General features: G+C 36.7%; 1 pseudogene; it reads right to left on the reverse strand.

The window, feature by feature from the left end:
- Positions 1-1,734: 1,734 nt before the first annotated feature.
- On the reverse strand, positions 1,735-4,347 carry LOC133832086 (WAT1-related protein At5g64700-like; annotated as a pseudogene).
- Positions 4,348-12,697: the final 8,350 nt, after the last annotated feature.

The following is a 12,697-nucleotide window of genomic DNA, read 5'->3' on the forward strand; positions in this document are numbered from 1 at the left end:
GGTAAAAGGCATACCACTTGCAAAATGCAGACAAAAATAAGAGTCTCCCGTGAAAGATTGCTTGCACACAAAGTATCTTGCCTCTTCTCTTGGAGGCAGCCATCCAGAAAAGTTTTAACTATATTACAAATAGAATAAAAATACAAAGATAGAGCCATATATTAGAAATATAACAGCACCAAACACTAATTCAAAAGAAAAAAACCAGCGTAGAAAACTTTCATTGAATTTCGACCAATATGATATGTTGAAATGTATGTCTGTAAAACAGGCATCCAAGTATTTATGTATGCACCTAAAGAAAGAATACCTAGTGGATAATAAATAAGGAATAATTCAAAAGATTCACTGCCATGATAGCTATTGGCTGAACTAAAAGCCAACAGGCAACGACACTGTAAAGGTAATATGGTTATAGGCATAAGATTAGACTCGTGAAGTAAATGCAATTCAACACACACAACAAAGTAATAGTTAATCACCTCATCAATATCGAGGGTTCCTTCGGAAACAATAGTAACACTAGTGACAGCAGCATTGTGTACGTGATTGTGATGATGATGATGATTGCTGCATTCTGTATTATCCATCCCAATTGATGTAAAGAAATTAGTTGATAACCAATAAAGCAATTAACAGAAATCAACAATATGAATTGTCAAAGATAAAACTAACTAAATAGGCACTTAAAAGATAAACATGTACTATAATAGTAATAGTAATAGTCATAATAATAATAATAATAATCAACTGACAACTAATTCATCGGTACAAAAAGTGTCTATAACAGAGCAGGTTTAGCAAGTCCTACAAAGCAAATATCACAATGATAATCAAGCACCAAAACCAGTTTGAGATAATGTTTGAATAAAGAATTATGAGTCATTTGACATTCCCAAATGGTAGAACCATTTGTGAAATTAAATGTAAAATCTACTAAAGAAATCAATTTTCTCTTGTATGGCAAATACTTGGAGGGTGTTTTACTGTGCAAATTTATTGGTTTCTTCTCAATACAATAAAATAATAAATGCAGTTTTCTAGAAATGCCAAACCGTTTGGTTTGTTTTGAGGTGAAACAGTTGACGCAAACAAACAAATCAATCTCTATGATTTGAGCCTTAGATTTGCGATAAAAATCTTTCTAGAGACATCACCCAAATCATTGATAATACCCCAAAACCAAAACAAAAATCAATACAAGTTTTACTTAACAAACTAAAACACTAAATATCAAAATCAAAGTTAAAAAAAAAAATACCTTACCTCTTGAGCTACTCCGAGAGAGGCTTCAATGAGGTGAAATTTGAGAGAGGCGAGGGAAAGAGGAGAGCGTGAGAAAGAGAGGCCCTGTGAGTGTTTGAATTAGCTAGCATACAACCTGTCTAGTTTTAATTTTCTGTGTTATCTCAATTAGAAACAAATATATATAATCAATATTCAAAACACTTTCTTAATATTAATTTGAAATCTGAAAAAGAAAAAAAAAACTATAGAAGAAACTAACAACTTCGTGAGTGATTGGGTCACTTGCTGCCTTTTGGGTAAAATTTCAGCTTGTTTTTTTTTATTAGGATATATTTATAACACTTCCAAATTTACGTAATATTTGAACGTAATATATAAGCAAAATTGTTGTAGTGTAAGTAGAACTAATGTTGCATGACTCTTCAACAGAATAGAAAAAGAAAAAACAGGGGGTCCATCACTCAATGTTGACTTAATTTACAGTATATATCTTGCAAAAACTTTAATGCCTTGAAGATATATTCTCAGCATTGAACTATATGTGTGCGTATTGGTACTGAGTTTGAACTGTAATTGACAATGTTGAAAGGGTTGAATTTAAGAAAATCTTAATTATTCACCTGCCAAGGTTAATGGCCTCGCCTAAGAGAAACATTGAACCAATCATAGTAATGATTAGAGTCAATGGTTGTGACATGGCTAGGAAAACTGGTCCCTTCATCTGAATCACCCATGCTTGAATGTTATATGAAAGAGAAGTAATTAAAATTCCCTGTAAAGAAAATAACTTAAATCAACTATGCATATAGTATTAACTGAAAAATCTTTATAAAAATTCAAGTGTCATAAAAAACTTTATAATGCCCAGATAATGGGCAGATAAGGGCTTTTCAGTCTCCATTTCTTCACCATAACAATATCGTTATTCAAAAGAGAACATTTTACTAATTTAGAATCAACGAAACATAGAAGAGTATGAAAATTTCACTAGGACACAACTTCCCAAATCTATCTATATTATCAATATGTAAAGCGAATAAAAGAAAGTTAATTAAAGTTACAAAATTCCATACCAACTTTCGTTTCTTCCATGAGTATTTGGTTTTTTTTCTTTTAATTTCTTTTATTATAAAAACAATTTTGTTATACATAAAAAAAATAATAAAAGATAAAGGTTACCTTCTGCTGTCTCCTCTCCACTTAAGAGACTGAAATTATATGAATGAATTAAGTAATGAAGGGTCTCTTGTTTGCTTACTGTGTAAACTATTGTGAGTAATTTAATGTTCCAACCAAGTTTCCATTCACTAGGATCTCTCTCCAAAGCAATGGCAAATACAAAACACTGACCAGTACTTGAAAGGCATAGTAGGGTTGTGAACCTTAGCCTTTCTAGATAAATTTTCAAGATTCGAGCCTAATATTAATAAAATCCAACACATCATATAAAAGGTCACAATGATGAATTTGTAATTAAAACACAATCTCTTTAATAAAATTTCTATATGTGGTCTCAAACTTAGTACTTGGTTCTCAAAATTTCATCTATATCATATTTTTATAAATGTCATGATTACTTGTTGGTTTCAATCAAAATTAATAGTGAAATATTCTTGCCAAGATTTGAAGTGTTAGTTAAACTATGTTTAGGGACAAGATCAACTTTAGAGAGTCCAAGTTAATATATATCAACAAAATGAAACAATGTAATTTCTTACATGAACTCTTATTACCTGAAGAACAAGGAACAAAGACCAAGCAAAGGTTCCAAATAGAGAGAGCAAACAACCAATTACCCATCTTTTGTTAGAAGAGAGATGAGATTGGTGTTCTTCTTGTGGGTGATGATACTCAAAGGGGTGATGGTGGAAAAAGGGATTCAAATGAGGACCTTTGTAAAAGGTAAGAATCACAATACCAGCCATGCACGCCACTAGTCCTGCAACCTTCACTATCCCTGCTGTTGTCCTTATGTTTAATTTCTCCATCCTGTTTGTGAACATGCAATGTGATTGATTTGATTTTATACATATTTAGGCACAAAAGGGTCAAACTTAAAACATTCCAAGTTTCCAATATCGGTGAAATTATCTGTATTTCCTATTTGAGCTCAGTATGTTTTTAATCCTTTCTTCTAATAAACAGAATACATTCTATGGTATTTTCCTAAAGTAATCTCATGTTTTATTCTTAAGTTCACCAATCAAGATTTATGGATAGTCCTTTTCAACATCTGTGTAAAGCTATAACAGAATGGCCGATAGAAAACAAAAACAAAAAAATGCTACTATTTGTCCTCCACTTGAAAAGTAAAGTGTTAAAAGAACAATGTAGGAAATTTCGACCTTTTTCAATTTTTTAAGTTTCAAGACTAAAAAACAAACTTTTGTATCTTTGTTCAGAGACCAATTCTGAGGATTAAATGTTTCTTTTACAAAAATCTATTACCCTGATGTGAAGATCTAGAACAAATAAAAAAATTAAACAAATGCACATGATTAAATTGATAAAAGCACCGTAGAAGAAGAGCCAAGAAAAAAGTTGCAACAGGGAGGCAGTTCAATATAGCAGCACCAAATGTTGTTGTTGTGTAGGCAAGTGCAACATTAGAAGCATTAAGGGGAAGAGTCACCCTTCGATGAAACAGTTAAAAAATATCTTGGCAATATCAATAAACTTATGAGGAAAGCTTATAACTTTCATGGAACATTTTAACATGTTGATATATACATAATACATACATACCCCAAGAAGGCAAGCATGAAAATCTTCCCGAAGGTAACAACAGAAAGTAGTGTTCCATTTCTTCTACAATGCAATAAAAAAAGACTGTCACAACATGTTATATATATATATATAAATTACTTAGCTCATCGTAAAAGAGTACTTAATTAAAATAACATAATGAAAGAAAGAAAGGGACCACCTTTCGAAAACCATAGCAAGAGGGACTTAGACGACAGTTCCAACTAGTTGACGATAGAAAGTGAAGATGTAACAGTTCATACCACAATTAAAGGTGGCTTTGGTAAGCAAAACCATGCCAGCATATATTGCTTGTGCTAGTATCACAGCTAAATAGTACTTCTCTTCCCCCATATTTAGTGATAGTGATGTAGCATAAGCTGTTTTTTTTAACCTTGATTTCAAAATCAGATTGGAGAATGGAGATTGAAAATATAATGAAAGGGTTCATATAAATAATCAATAACCCTCTCACAAATGAAAAAGAAATTTCGGAAGAAAGAAGTAGCTACAAAAAATTGTGTATTGATTCTCTAAGCACTATGCCAAAAGAAGGCTTATTCATAATCATGAAAAGACGGTTTAGTGACTTCAATTGTTATATTGTTTAGTTACAAATGACGAGACGAAACCAGAAATTAGTGAGTGAGTGGTTGTGTAGATGAGAGTGAGTGGAGGAGAATAACATGGTTGTGTAGACGAAAAAAAAAGAGAAAGAAAGAGAAGCTGAGAAGCAAGAAAGAGAAGCTGGTGACACATTGAAAATGGCATCTAGTTCAATTCAGTGCCCTAATCATTTCTGAGACAACTTGAGGATGGAACAGACACATTATGCCATAAGATAGACCACGTGTAAGCACCTAAATATGTTGTGACATGTTTAGGTCTATTATACTGATTTGACGGTTTGCCATATAATCTTTCACAGCTTTTTGCAAACAATAATATCATATCACAACAAACCCAGATCCCCATTTCTTATGCACCTCCACTAATTGTTGACAATGCTAATTGATATGAATAATCCCAATTGAGGAACCCACTTCAAAGTTGCATCTAACATTTTGTTTCTTGTTATAGAAAATGCCAATATTTGGATATGCGTAGACAAAGGAAGCTTCAAAACATATATAACCCCAAAAGGAAAAAACTTTGTTTAATCAGAAACTAAATCTCACTACCTTGACCCTTACTTACTTCTATAGACGTTAAGAAAAAATGGGAATTCACTCAATTTTCATTTCCAACTTTAGCTAGAAAACAAACAGATTGTTTCATCATATAACATCACATTAAGAATGGTAAATGCATACTCAAAATCAGAAAACTCAGGGGAAACAAAAATATAAACCTAAGATTTTAATGCAAGGCAACTCATTTAACTGGCCATGAATCAAATATGGCAACTATGAAACAAACCTTTGGCATTCGCAACACCAACCAAACACTTAATTCAAACAATCAATGTCCAATTCTTATGCAATTATCCTCTACAGTGCTGTGAAAAGAATATCAAAATTGTATATAATGCAATACATACATAAATTGAGCTCGTTCAACCAAATGAGTCACTTTGCTTTACAGTGGCTCTTTTCATCTACTTTTATTTTATATATATATATATACATATATTTATCATTCCTACGATGCGAAAAAACATAAAGCTATACACTATTTCCTGAAATTTTCAATCACTTTAACCAACACATTGACTTCAAAAATTTCTCTAGGTATCACTACCAAACCATATTTTAGACTATGAGTGGCGTCATAATGTTCGAACTATAGATAGAAAATAAATAAAATATTTATACCAGAGATAATAAAATATTTTAACATCTTTTTCTATTATTTTAGAGAATTATTTATTTTAAACTATTAGAAAGTAATTTTTCTTAATTATTATATACAACTCAATCTTTCACATCAAAAGATAACCATTCTAACTTCTAAGTTTAATTAGTAATGAACATTGTTTAGCTAATGTTTATTATATTAGTTACACTAGATTCAGTCTCAATCATGACTGTTCTCTATTGGTATATATTAGCAAAATGATCATTTTAAAGTTACCACTTTCAACGAACAGAAGTTGATTAATTCATTTTTTTATCCTGAAATTCCTTTTACATGATTGAGAGTTTGTTCCACTAATTACATAAAAAAAAAATTATATAAGTAATTAGTACTATGCCTTTGGGGCCTAACTTTGATTCATTTTGATCATTGACCCACTAGAGCTAAAATCAATCTCCTCAAAATTAATTTGGCAGATTCAAGAGACTTGAGAAAAGGCCCAAGAGCTACCATGCATTGATATGCACTCAATATATTAAGATCTATCTTTCAAAAATATTTTTTTTTCTTTTTAAATAAAAGGTCAATTTGCATTCTATTTCAAGTAATAAATTGCAAACGACATTTTTATTTTGTTTTATCCATTTATGTGCAGAAAGAAAAGTTTTCTGTATAATTCAGTGCTTCCAAACATAGTAATATGACTGGCTTACTACTGATTAAGTATCTGAAACAAGTCAGAAGGAAAAAATAATAAATCCTGTCTCTAGTATTGATTCATGAGCCAAACAGAAACCAATTTCCACATATCTACAAATTTTAACCGGAGTAAATAATAGGACTTTCCAAAATAAAAGTCACACATTTAAATATCATACACAAGTTTTACATCCAATTACTCAAGAATTATGTGGAGGTGACTCTTAGTCTTTAAGGATCCAAGATATTTCACAATATTTTTGTGGTTCAAATTCTGCAAAAGAGAATAAGGTTTATCAGTCTCTGACCATTCACCTTCTTCCAAGGATGCTAGTTGTAGGATTCAACTCAAGTGAAAGAACATAACAATGAAGTGATAGCTATCCATGGTGTTTAACTAAAATGGAAGTCCTCAGTTTATATCTCAAAAGTTTCATTGCTAAGCTGCAGATTTTGGCATGCATCAACCAATCTTTCTTATTTTTGAGTTCAAAACTACATAATTAATACACGCTACTTGAGTCATACAAGCAAGATAACAGTACCTTCAGTAAATCTATCTCTTGCTGTAAAGTTACGTGGAAAGGATCCATGGGAAAGCCATCAAAGAGAAAAGAGACTAAGTTAGTAGTCATGCATAGATACTAAAAAATAAACAGTTTATGAAATACTGAAAATAATTAAATGTCAATCATATGGGTAGGAGTACTTCGGAATCAAGTCCTCGTGAAACCTTTAATGCTTAATCATGTTTCAAGCTTTTCAATTTACTAACTTCTTAAAAGCCATATTTTCAAGATCTGTGGTGTTCTGGGAAAATAGTTGTGACATATCAATCTACAACATTCAGCCAACAGTTATCAATATTTTCAAGATCTGTGGTGTTCTTTCACAACAGTTATCTTCCTCAAAGTTCAGCTCTTATTCTGTCAATAGCTCTTAGAAATTTCTTTCACAACAGTTATCTTGCATATCAATCTAGTTTCTATCAAAGATGGGTTTTTTATCATATCAATCTACAACATTCAGCCAACAATTTATATTATCAGGGATGAGAGAAACGAACCTGAGATAGTAGGCGTGAGGCAGAGAAGCACCACTCTGGAGCGTGACTTCGTGAGGCGGAGAAAGATCTCCACTCTGGAGCGAGTCTTCATGAGGCAAAGATGAGTTGAGGGCGAAGAGACTTCGTGAGGGCGGTGAGGCAGAGATGAGTTGAGGGCGGAGAGACTTCGTGAGGGCTGTGAGGGCGGAGAGACTTCGTGAGGGTGGTGAGGCAGAGATGAGTTGAGGGCGGAGAGACCTCGTGAGGGCGGTGAGGGTGGTGAGTCTTCGTGAGGGCGGAGAGGGTGGAGAGGGCAGAGTGAGTCTTCGTGAGTGAGAGATGGAGGCTGAGAGAAAGGGTAACTTAGAGAAAGGCTGAGAGAAAGGGAATTTGGCATAAATTCATTTTGGTGACTGAGTTTTAGTCATATGGCGCCAAAATCAGACCCGTGTGTTTTTAATCCCCACTATTCAGACCCGTGTGTTTTTAATCCCCCACTTAATAATAGCACTTCTAAATATATGCTATTCTTTAATGTAATATATACTAAATATTGTTGTAGTGTTATTTCCTCTAACGGAGATGCTACAACACTCCCTCCCCACAAGCTGGTCCCTTTTCAGAGTCCCAATGCCACTAGAAGTCGGGAACTTAATGGCCAAGTGCCTAACAGATGATATTTCCTCCCCCAACTAAGGTGGGTCTTCCGAGCAGTACATTGTAGGAAGATGGAAGATCCACCATGACGAACTCCATCATCTTGGTTACAAAGACTGGATAGTCTCCCAAGGTCATAGGGAGTTCAATGGATCTGATACAGGCAATCCCTTCTACTGAAAAACCATACAACGTGGTTGCATAGGCCTTTAGGTCGTGAAGCGTGAGTCCTATCTTTTCTAGAGTGGCTTTATAGAGGATATTAACCGAGCTTCCGTTATCAATCAGGACTCGGTGTACCCTCTTGTTCGTGAGCTGGAGGGTTATGACTAGGGGGTCGTTATGGGGAAATTGGACATGAGACGCGTCTTCTTCAATAAAGGTTATAGGTTGAGTTTCAACCCTTTATTGTTTTAGATCTCTTGGTTCAAGTTCGTAGGGAGAACCGTCACCTATTTTGAGCTCATTTACATATCTCGTTTCTACCCGATCCTGCGATATGGGGTCCCCCCGAGGTGGTTATGACATCTTCTCCATCAATCAGAGGGGGTCGCTCATCCTCCTGAGCTTGGGAGTTACTGTTCTAGGCAGATGGTGCAGCTGCTACCCTTTGGCTGGTGGAAGCCTGCTTGGGATTTTGGTTTCTTACGTATTTTCTGAAATAACCCCTCGAGATCAATCCTTCGATCTCATCTTTTAACTGTCGACGCTCATCGTTTGAATGCCCGATATCCTGATGAAATCTACAGTATTTACTAGAATCTCTCTTTGCTTTTTGATTCCTCATTGGGTCAAGTCGTCTGAATGGGACCTGGTTTTCATTAGCTAGGTAAATGTTCTCTCGAGACTCATTGAGCTCGGTATACACTTTGTATATGGAGAAGTATCTTTCCCCTTTCTTCTTCTTTCCCACATCTGCCTTGGGGTTATTCCCTTCATTTTACTTCCTTTTGGAAGGGTTGTCCCTGGGGGGTTTCAAAGTCGACGAGTCTACCAAGGTCAAAGCAGAGTTCGTGTTTGTTGTTGTAGTTATGGGCTAGGAGGTCATGTTCAACGCTGACCTCACCTCTTCTACATTGACAAACCTCTGGGCTCGTCAATTAAACTCAGTTAACGACAAGGCAGGTTTCCTTTGTAAGTCTTCCCAGAGAGGACTTCCTGGCATTACACCACTCGAACTGCCATTAAGTGACCACTATCGTTGACATCTCGAGCTCGAGCTACTTCTAAGTTAAACCTTGTGAGGTAACCTTTTAGTGACTCATTTGGTTGTTGCCGGACATTGATCAGGGCTGAGGCCTTGGGCCTAATGCCAACCATAGCTTTAATTTTTTTTTTGAAATATCTTGATAATTGATCCTAGGATGCAATCGAATGCCTTTTGAACTTTTCAAACTAGTTTTTTGCTGGTTCTGTGAGTGTTGCTGGGAACATAATACATTTGAGCTCGTAGCCCACATTGTTGGCTCGCATTATAGTGTTGAATGTGCTCAGATGGCTATATGGATTTGAATTTCTGTCAAATGGCGGGACATGGGGAATTCTAAACCTCTGAGGAAATGGGGTGTTAGAGATATGCGGGACAAATGGTTGAGCTGCTCATCAAACTCTTCTTCCTTCTCCTTGCTATGCTCATTCTGTAAGTGCCTGAATGCTCTCTCCAACTATTCAATACTTTCTTGGACTAGATCTACGGGAGCCCTAGCTAGGACCTTGGGGGTTGGTTATCATTGAAAACAACTCCAGCTCCCTGTCTCGGTGCAGAATTGTAAATTGGCTGTTAATGGCCATTTAGATGATCTCGTAGATATAGGTTCGTGGGATTGTCACGTCCCCAATTATGGTTTAAGTGTTCCCTTAGAATAGGGTGATCTCCTCAATTCTCGGCATTCCTTGGTTCCATGTTGTAAATTCTCACGGACTTAGTGTAATCCGAGATTTCACTTACATAACCGGCTAATCGGTTATTACGAGATCGATCTCCTGCTAACCTCCTTGTCCCAGCAGTTTGTGATCGTAACATTTGGCTTCTCGTAGGTTGAGGAGCCCTACGATCTTGGGCAGCTTCTCCTTGTTCGTTCCTAGCCCTTCGATTCCTATCTTGATTGGTAGGTCACAGAACTTCCTGAACTTGCGAGGGATGCCTTATTGGTAATCGTGGGTGTCTTATGGGAGATGGTAGCTGTCTCCCATTGTTGGGCCTAGATGGTCCTAAATTTTCTCGGTCAGGCTCTGGGATGTTCTGCGCAGCACCAAGATTTGAGATCTGAGCCACTGAGGGGGCTCGGTTATTCCCTGTTCCTTCTACAGTCGGGTCGGCGGTACCCTTAGCCCGGTTACTCCTCTGGGGTCTTGGACGAATAGGCTGGGATGCTGGTGGTGGCGCCTGCTCTGTCCTTCTAGCAGTCGTGTTCTTACGAGGACGTCCCCTAGGACTTCGAGGAAGAGCCTGGGTGCCAGCAGCTAGTCTAGCTAATTCTTCATTATGTTTCGTTGCTTCTGCCAACTGTTTGTGTAATTGGCGATTTTCAAGTTCCACAATTGGAACATACCTTTAAGGATTGTAATACATATCCTCATCAGGCCTGGGGGCAGGCTGCCCTCGAGAGTTGGATGAGTCACTCCTTTCTTCGGGATGGGGATCAGCCATAGGTTGCTTTCCAAGCCATCGTGGGTAACCCTCATCATGGGGAATTTCCTCCTCAGGTATATTGGGGTTACTTGCAGTGGCCATTCATGATCCTAGAGGCTCTCTAACTAAACAGGTTCACGTCTTGTTTAATAGCTCTCAATGAAAGCACCAGACTATTGACGCCGTTTTTTGTCAACTTAGAAAAGAAGAGCAATTAAACAAAAATATACTAGAGGAAATGAAAAATGTAGACAAGATCTTTTACGTGTGTTATCCCCAAAAATGGAGATTGATGACGTGGCAATAGAGGTGACAAATGGCAGTACATGGTCAGTAAAAGACATATTAATAGTCAATAAATACATTGACTCCTCAGAGTTGTGATAAAGTGACCCGATAGACTGGTGAAGAGTTTGGACTGCTTGAAAGATGTCATAATCAAGCCAAGTGCATCCTAGGAGATCCCAAGGGTGTGGTCCGAGGAGACCCCAAGGGGGTGGTCCTAGGAGATCTAAGGAGAGTGCATCCTAGGAGAACTAAGGAGAGTGCATCCTAGGAGATCCCAAGGATGTGGTCCGAGGAGAGCCCAAGGGACTTTGGTCCGAGGAGAACCCAAGAGAGTGGTCCTAGGAGACCCCAAGAGAGTGGTCCTAGGAGACCCCAAGGATGTGGTCTGAGGAGAGCCCAAGAATTTGGTCTTTATACATATGTCCAACAAGTGCATGGTTGCCCAAATAAAAGAGTGCCATGTTAGAGGAGAGATATGGCATGCTAGAGGAGAGTGCCATGTTAGAGGAGAGGAGTGCATATCCTACCACCATGCACTTGTCCGACCCACAAAAACATGTCCTACCACCATGCACATGTCCGACCAGCACTTGCATGGGTGGTCAGTAGGAGGTGGATCAACTAGCTAGAGGAGGACTAAGTCAAGATTCCCAGAAACAACTTCAACAAGATATGCGGGAATCTCTCATTCTTCCCACAAATTGGGGGTTTGTTACATTTTGAATGTTTGTTGTAATTTAAATGTAATAAGTATAATAAAATATCTTGGTTCTAGGGGATACCGTATGTATGACCCTAAGCCTATAAATAGAGGGCTTATGGGATTAGAGAGGGGCTTCTTCTGCTTCTTCTTTCTAGAGAGAGAAAATTTGGGTCTGAGTATTCTAGAGAGAGAAAGTGCTGGTATTTGAAAGGATCCTTGTATTTTTGCAATCTGTACTGAAGAAACTCAGTTGGCTCAGTCCATCTGATCTTGAGTACAGATATATAATCACAACTCTAAGTGGATTAGGCTATTAACGACTGATCGGGGCTGAACCACTATAAAAATCTCCTGTATTATTTACTTTTCTTGATTAAACTGTCTGTGTCGTTTAAATTCTCTTGAAGGTTTATTGTTTTTGACGTTCTCACGTCGTTGCCTAAAAACACAGTCAACAACGTGGTTCGGCAGTTAAAATCTGCCTAGTCCACGAGTCTATATTATTAATTCTTTTTGAATTCCTTGGAGGCTTTCAGGAAGCAATTGTCCAGAGTTTTCTCTCCGAATCTCAATATTTCGGTCCTGTACAAAATGAATAATCCCACTCTATTTATAGAGGGTTTTTCTGAATTGCTTCCCATATATTTCGGGAGGATATTCTATAAATCAAATAAAATAATTCCATTAAATGCATTAGTTACTATGTACGCGGTAATATCCCATAAAATGTGGGATTTAATAACAAATTACATTAGATCCCTTAAACATAGGGAATTTATAACAAAAAATGCATTCACACACAGCTGAGGAGCCTAGACACTAGATCCATGTGCCTTCAAGACCGTTTGCCTATTACGAGCTCGTCATCTTGGTTTTCCTATGC

The sequence above is a fragment of the Humulus lupulus genome, chromosome 4 (genome assembly GCF_963169125.1).
Source record: "Humulus lupulus chromosome 4, drHumLupu1.1, whole genome shotgun sequence".
In the NCBI taxonomy this organism is placed as follows: domain Eukaryota; kingdom Viridiplantae; phylum Streptophyta; class Magnoliopsida; order Rosales; family Cannabaceae; genus Humulus; species Humulus lupulus.